Source organism: Phalacrocorax carbo, chromosome Z (genome assembly GCF_963921805.1).
Source record: "Phalacrocorax carbo chromosome Z, bPhaCar2.1, whole genome shotgun sequence".
In the NCBI taxonomy this organism is placed as follows: domain Eukaryota; kingdom Metazoa; phylum Chordata; class Aves; order Suliformes; family Phalacrocoracidae; genus Phalacrocorax; species Phalacrocorax carbo.
In genome coordinates, this window is record NC_087548.1 from 65,417,429 (window position 1) to 65,424,400 (window position 6,972).

A 6,972-nucleotide genomic window follows, 5' to 3' on the forward strand; every position below is an offset into this window, starting at 1 on the left:
TTTTATAGAAGTCATGAGAGGCAGGATGTTTTTCTTACTCACTTCAACACTCAGGCCTCTGGTCAAGAATATTGTGTCTGCAGAGCACAGTAAGAAAGATGTAGACAAACTGAAAGGACTTCAAGGAACAGCAACAAGAAGAGTAAGAGGTTAGATAAAGTGATCTGTGAGGAAAATCTCAGAAAACAATGAGGGACATGATACTAGTCTAATATGTGAGAAGTTGTAAAGAGTCGTGTAAAGAAAAGTGATAGTGAACTGTTCTTCATTTCCCTCATAATATGGCAAGAAGTAAAGACTTATTTGCATATAGGAAAGTTTTGGGCAGATAATCAGAAAACTTTCTAATATGTGTTGAGTTGATGATGTGTGGATTGACTCTTCCACGGAGACACTACACAGCAGAGTCTGAACAATGTTTTTTGAGAGTGGTTTATATATGTGTGATCTTAGTCAGAATAGGGAGCCGATTGGGTCACTTTCTTTCTTCTCGGTCACAGGGTGACATCTGTTACCTCTGGACCTACACAGCTTCTGCACACTGATTTCTTTTGCTCAGTTTTAGACTGTAGCCATAAATGCAAGAATGAGCACTGGATTCTCTCATTGCATTGGAGATACCCATGTTTTATGGATTGTTGAAAAGGGCTTATCTAGAGACACAGAATTAAACTCTTATTTTTTTCTTGCCTCAGAGTCTTCTTGAAAAAGGTGACTAGTGTGTAAAGCTTGTTGTAAAACTTATTTGTTATGTTTGGCATCTGCTGCCACTGAATGGTACCAGGGAGTCTGGATCTGTTGTTTTTCCTCTTTCATCAACACTTCACATATTTTTTCAACTTTATTTATATCTGAAAAAGAAGCCACAGGGGATTTTTTAGAAGGGAAGTATCCAACACAAACAAGTGTTCCAATTCACGTGAAGCAAGATAGTAATCCTGAAACATAAACCAAAATCACTTAGATCATTCTGTCACAATATAAATCCTGTATACAGTGTTTTCTTAAGAATTCTTTTAAAAAGTGATCTTGCTGCTCACATTTGTTCAACCTGATCAGTTATTTTTGTCAGTTATGTATCTGTCTGTGATAACTTTCTGCCTTATCATGGCATTGTAGGAGATGGAGTTGGGACGGACCTCAAGAAATTTCTGGTTCACCCCACTGCTTTATGCTCATCTGTCTCCTATCTGACAAGATGCACAGATCCATTTTTAGAACATACAATCTTTTGTTTTTCATTCTAATTTTTGGAACAATCTGAGATGAAAATTTCAAAGTAGGTGCAAAAATACTACATGCCTAAACAGAACCTGGGACAATATTTTGATCTTCCCTGCTCACCTTCCAACATTTTGCTCTGTTAAATATGTGTTTTGTTTTAGTTTTCCTCCTTATGCTATTTTACAGCTTACTTTTCCAGAATTGTTGTTTTCTAGCTTCTATCTTGCCTTTGCCCTTATATCCTCTGTTGTCTTCACAGATGATGGTGCAAAGAGAACTGAATGAAATGACTTGCTATAGAAGAGCCATCAGCAGCACAGTATCTTTCCACTGAAGAAAATGGAAATGCAATAAGCACAGAAGTTATGTTGGTAATTGTTGATAATCATCTCAAGACTTTCCCAGCCCATTTTTCTCTACTCTGATTGCATTTATGGTGTGGTCTGGACATGCCACATAAGGACACAAAGATTACACTCTGTTGCATCCAAGCAACTCTTTCCTGCCCTCGGTTCTCTGGCAGCTGCTTGTTGTTTCCCTTAGACATCAGATTCCCTTCTCCACTCTTTCAGCATGGACATGATGCCAGCAGCATGACTGAAAGCCAGGCCAAAATGACAGCTGACCTCCCACCTGGGTACTTCTTATGGGAATTTGGTCTGTTGCAAAAAGCCTCCCAGTGGAAAATCTAGCCTCTTTCCTGGAAGGTGCTCACACACCCAGTATAAACCTAAAGACAGGAAATAACTCTGTAAGACAGAATGATTTTTAAAATTAATGATAATCCCTGGAGAACAGAATCCCATTTTTCTAAACTCCATGATGATACAGTACAGGCTACCCATGTGTAACCAAAATAGTTGAGATATGTGGAAGATGGTTTTCAATAATGCAAATACTTGCAGAGATTTTTTGTAATCAATTTTCAACCTCCTTTCTGGTATTTTTTTTCTCCCTTACTCTCTTTCGGTAACTGTTGCTACTTCTGCGTTGTTCTGAAGCTAGTGCCATTGTCAGGTTAGGAACCAGCTGGAAGAACTGATGGCAGTCTTTGCTCTGGATGACCTACCATCCTTTCCAGTACTGTTCTGGAATGGATCCCCAAGGCTAGCAGCTGGATTGTGAAACTCCAGTTTATAAATCATGATTTAAAATGAAAAAGAAGAAAAAAATATCTATGCGCAAAGAGGAAATGTCAAGCATTGGGTTATTTATTACATAACTCATTAGGCTTGGACATGTATGTTTAATTTTATACTCTATTTGCAAGAAAAAGAATTAAAATTGTGGAGAAGCATTTTGTACTTCTGAATGTCTGATAGCAAAGATTCATTTGCCCTAAAAGTAGAATCATAGAATCATTTAGGTTGCAAAAGACCTTTAAGATCATTGAGTCCAACCATTAACCTAGCACTGCTGACTCAACCATTAAACCATGTCCCTAAGCACCACATGTATACATCTTTTAAATACCTCCAGGGATGGTGACTCAATCACTTCCCTGGGCAACCTGTTCCAGTGCCTGGCAACCCTTTCAGCGAAGAGGGTTTTCCTAGTATCCAATGTAAACCTCTACAGGCACAACTTGAGGCCATTTTCTCTTGTCCTACTGCTTGCTACTTGGGAGAAAAGACTGACACCCACCTCACTACAACTTCCTTTCAGGTAGTTGTAGAGAGTGATAAGGTTTTCCCTGAGCCTCCTTTTCTGCAGGCTAAATAACCATAGTTCCCTCAGTTCTCCTCATAAGGCTTGTTCTCCAGACCCTTCACCAGCTTCGTTGCCCTTCTCTGGACACGCTCCAGCACCTCGATGTCTTTCTTGTCCTGAGGGGCCCAGAACTGAACACAGTATTCAAGGTGCAGCTTCACCAATGCTGAGTAGAGGGGCACGATCACCTCCCTGCTTCTGCTGGCCACACTATTCCTGATACAAGCCAGGATGCTGTTGGCCTTCTTGGCCGCCTGAGCACACTGCTGGCTCATGTTCAGCTGGCTTTCAACCAGCACCCGCAGGTCCTTCTCCCCAGAGCAGCTCTCCAGCCACTCCTCCCCAGGCCTGTAGTGTTGCATGGGGTTGTTGTGACCCAAGTGCAGAACCCAGCACTTGGCCTTGTTAAACCTTATACAATTGGCCTCAACCCATGGATCCAGCCTGTCCAGGTCTCTGGAGAACCTTTCTGCCCTCAAGCTGATCAACACTCCTGACCAACTTGGTGTCACCGTCAAACTTACTGGGGGTGCACTCGATCCCCTCATCTACACCTTGATAAAGATATTATAAATAAAAAAGGGAAAAGAGATCTTAGTGCACATATAGTAACTTGCAACATGACATTTGCTTGTATAAATGGAAGGTCTATTTCATCTGCTCTGAGCAGTTGTTTGGGTGTCACCCATGCATTTCATGGAGGATGCTGGGAAATTCCTCTAAAATATTGGGACTTCCACACAGTATCTTTCCTTTCTGTAGGCAAGAAAAGTGAGCTGCAGGAAATGAACTCCAGTAATTACAAGAAAGAAAGCCTGTAGGTCCTTGAAGAAGGCAAACTGGAAAAAATGACAATGTTTTGTATTTCCCTGATTAAAAAAATTCACAGGAATCCTTTTTATATGCATCATTCCTATGAGGAGCTGTTTCAGAGCTGTTGGCCGGCTTTAATGCTAGGGAAGGATTCTCACACTGTCTCCACAACACCCATCCCAAAAGATCTATTAACATATGTGCTAAAACAGAGATGAAGGTGAGGAGAGGAGTCTAAGGCTCCACTGATGAAAATAATGAGCTAGTTCATCAGACAGCACCTAGGAATATAATTTTTACTGAGCTTTTCTCTAAGAACCACTGTGAGCTGAAATGGAGCATACTCAGGACTTTTATACCAGCAGTGCCTGTGAATCAGGCTTAGTTCATTGATGTTAGAATTCAAGTTCAGTTAGGAGAATGGCTCCACCATCCCCTCATTGGACACCATGGGAAAGTAGATAAACTTGATATATTTTATGCTATACAAATAGTAACAATCTCCAAGTATTCATTAATTGATGGCTTAAAGGCTATGAAGAAAAACATTACATTATAATTCCCAGAGCAACGGCAGAGGTTATGACTGTGCAAGAAGTAAACTCAATGAAGTCCAAAACTAATGTCAGATTTGGCTTTCATGAGCTGATTTTCCCCAGCCACAATCTCACCTCAGTTTGGGTTTGTTTTTCCAACTCTTTGAGCATGACTTCTCTTTGCATGGCTTTCAGAGTTACAAAACACAGAAGGGACTCAGGAGGGACCTAGAGGCTGGTTCTGCCATCACATCCACTATGTGATTTCTGGGACACCCCTTTCTTTATTAAACTGGTTGGATCCTAACTCAGTAGGGAATTCAGAAGCCCCTGGATGACTCTGGTAGCGTTGATGCTAGTCTCCTTTCATTCTTGCAAGATCATCATAAGGTGAAATAATTGGCTGCTTCTTGTTATTGTTTAACAACATCCCAAGTGCCTGGGTTGTGAAGACTGAGGGCATACACAGCTTTTTTCTTACCTTATTTGTTTTGTCTCTTTGTATTTCTGGCTCTTTGTATTCTCTGTAAGCTGTTTGTTTTTTTTTTTTTTTAAACAGAGAGAATCCTAAATCCTTCACTTACTCTTTGATTTGTGAAGACACCACAGAGTTGAATGTTTTGCTTTCATCTTATTTATGAGGTAAAAGGCTTGGACTGCATTTTGCACTATTAAATTTTGTGACCATGGATCAAGAGATCAGGCAAGCACATGCAAACCACATTAATGCCCTGTAAAGCACAAAGAGAAAAGACTACACTAACAAATAGGGAAGAACTGTTCAGGCAAAATGAAATAATGCAGTGCTTTCCTGGGAGAATAATAGTAAGCACTGCCTGAATATTAATTAGCAGAACTAAAGCAAAAAAATTACAGTATAGCTGGAATAAAGGGATATTTGCCACAGGAGTGCTGCAGGGCCTGCTGGGTGAATACACAGATAGAACTGTCTGATCCTAAGCTGCTATGTGCGGTAAGAGTTAGTAACTTTCTGCAAATAAGCCCATTAAATAAATAATTTTTTGTTTACTACCTACAGCATATATATGTCATAGGAATAGATCTCTGAACTGTCCTATCTATGTAACCTGTCCTGTAGATTATAAAAAAGCAGTGCATACATGACTGTTTGTGGCATTTGGCATGAAAGCAGCACATTTGTCATGCCACTAGATGCTCATCTGCCAAAAGTTGCCCACATCCTGTATTCTGTGATGTGTCAATAATATACTTACCCTGGTTATCTACAGTTAAATGAAGTCAGTCAAGTTTCCAGGGAGTGTAGCACTGTTTGTAAGCTATGAAAAGGCTGAAAGGGCATTTGGGTGCAGTGAAAGAAGGTGAATGTATACTTTTAAACTTTCTAAATCATTCAAGCCTTCGAGCATAATAATGTCAATAAAACACACTAATTATTTAAACAAAAGGACATGCAGATAAGAGAAGGGCTCAGACACTCTGCAGCATCTAAAACATGGAGGTGCCTAACAAGATTAGTATTTTTATACATGTTCCATCTTATTCTATATAGATATCCTCTATGTGGTAATGTGGTTTGCCACAAAAGAAATGAAGCTGCTAAAACTCAAGAAAACTGTATGATGCCTGGAATTGCACAGACATATTTAATAAGGGCTGATCATTCCAGTAGTAAGAAACTCAGAGTAATACCCTGAGATGTTCCCAAAATGGTATGTGAAAAAACATCAGCACTGCTGTTCCAGCAGTCCAAGCTGGTAAATGTCAGGATGCACCATGCAAGGACAAGTGCTGTTTGCAATGGCTGTGGGAGGAGTCCTGGTGGTCTCCCCTCCCGCTCTGGGCAAGCACAGGCAAGGTCAGCAAGGCAGGGCCCCTACAGTATCTCAAGACCACCGAGATACTAGATAGTACTCTGGACAGATTTGGCAGCGAGCTGGGTCAGTGTAAACACCTGCACTGTATCTGAGCTGCTAACTTCTGAAGAGGAATTTCTCCTAATTGGTCTGTGTAAAGAAAACTAATATTAGGCAGGGGAAAAAAGCATATATTGGTCAGAGAGTGGATAAGAACCTCAGTCTGACCCAGCTGTGTCTTGTCTGTGACAAAGAAAAGTGAAATAAATTGTAAGGTCACTGCACCCTGCCTGTATCAGACTGTCTTTCATATTCAATAAATGATGTGTGATTACAGTAAGCAGCTAGCTTTGAGGGAGTGTATTTTGGCAAGGCCTCTCCCCTCTCTCTTCAGCACTGGTACTATGGCTTTGTGCCATGGTATCCTCCTACCTGTCAAAATCCTTCAGTCTGAATGCACTAGCTGCTACCGAGTGAGGAGTAAGCCTGGCTTTAGGCAGCTGCCTCTGGAATGTGTCTCACCAGGGCAAAGTCACTGGGTAGAGAGGGCACTCACCCCACACCCACAAGAGTCCTTCTGATATCAACAGGATATCCCTCTCCAGACCAGAGAGAGGTGGTTTTAAGAGCTAACATGCTATTTTGTCTTAGTCTATTTGTTGAGGATACAGCAAACTGATTGTCTCTTCGTCTATTTTTCCCCTTTTCCTTCTCCAAAATGACTCTGTCAAGCTGTGGTGGGGTTTTTTGTTGTTTTGGGTTTCATTTGGGTTTTTTTATACCTAAGGGTTGGGGTTTTTTTACTCACTGCTTTCCCTCAAAAGCTCAACATTTGAATTTGTTTCTTTTATGGG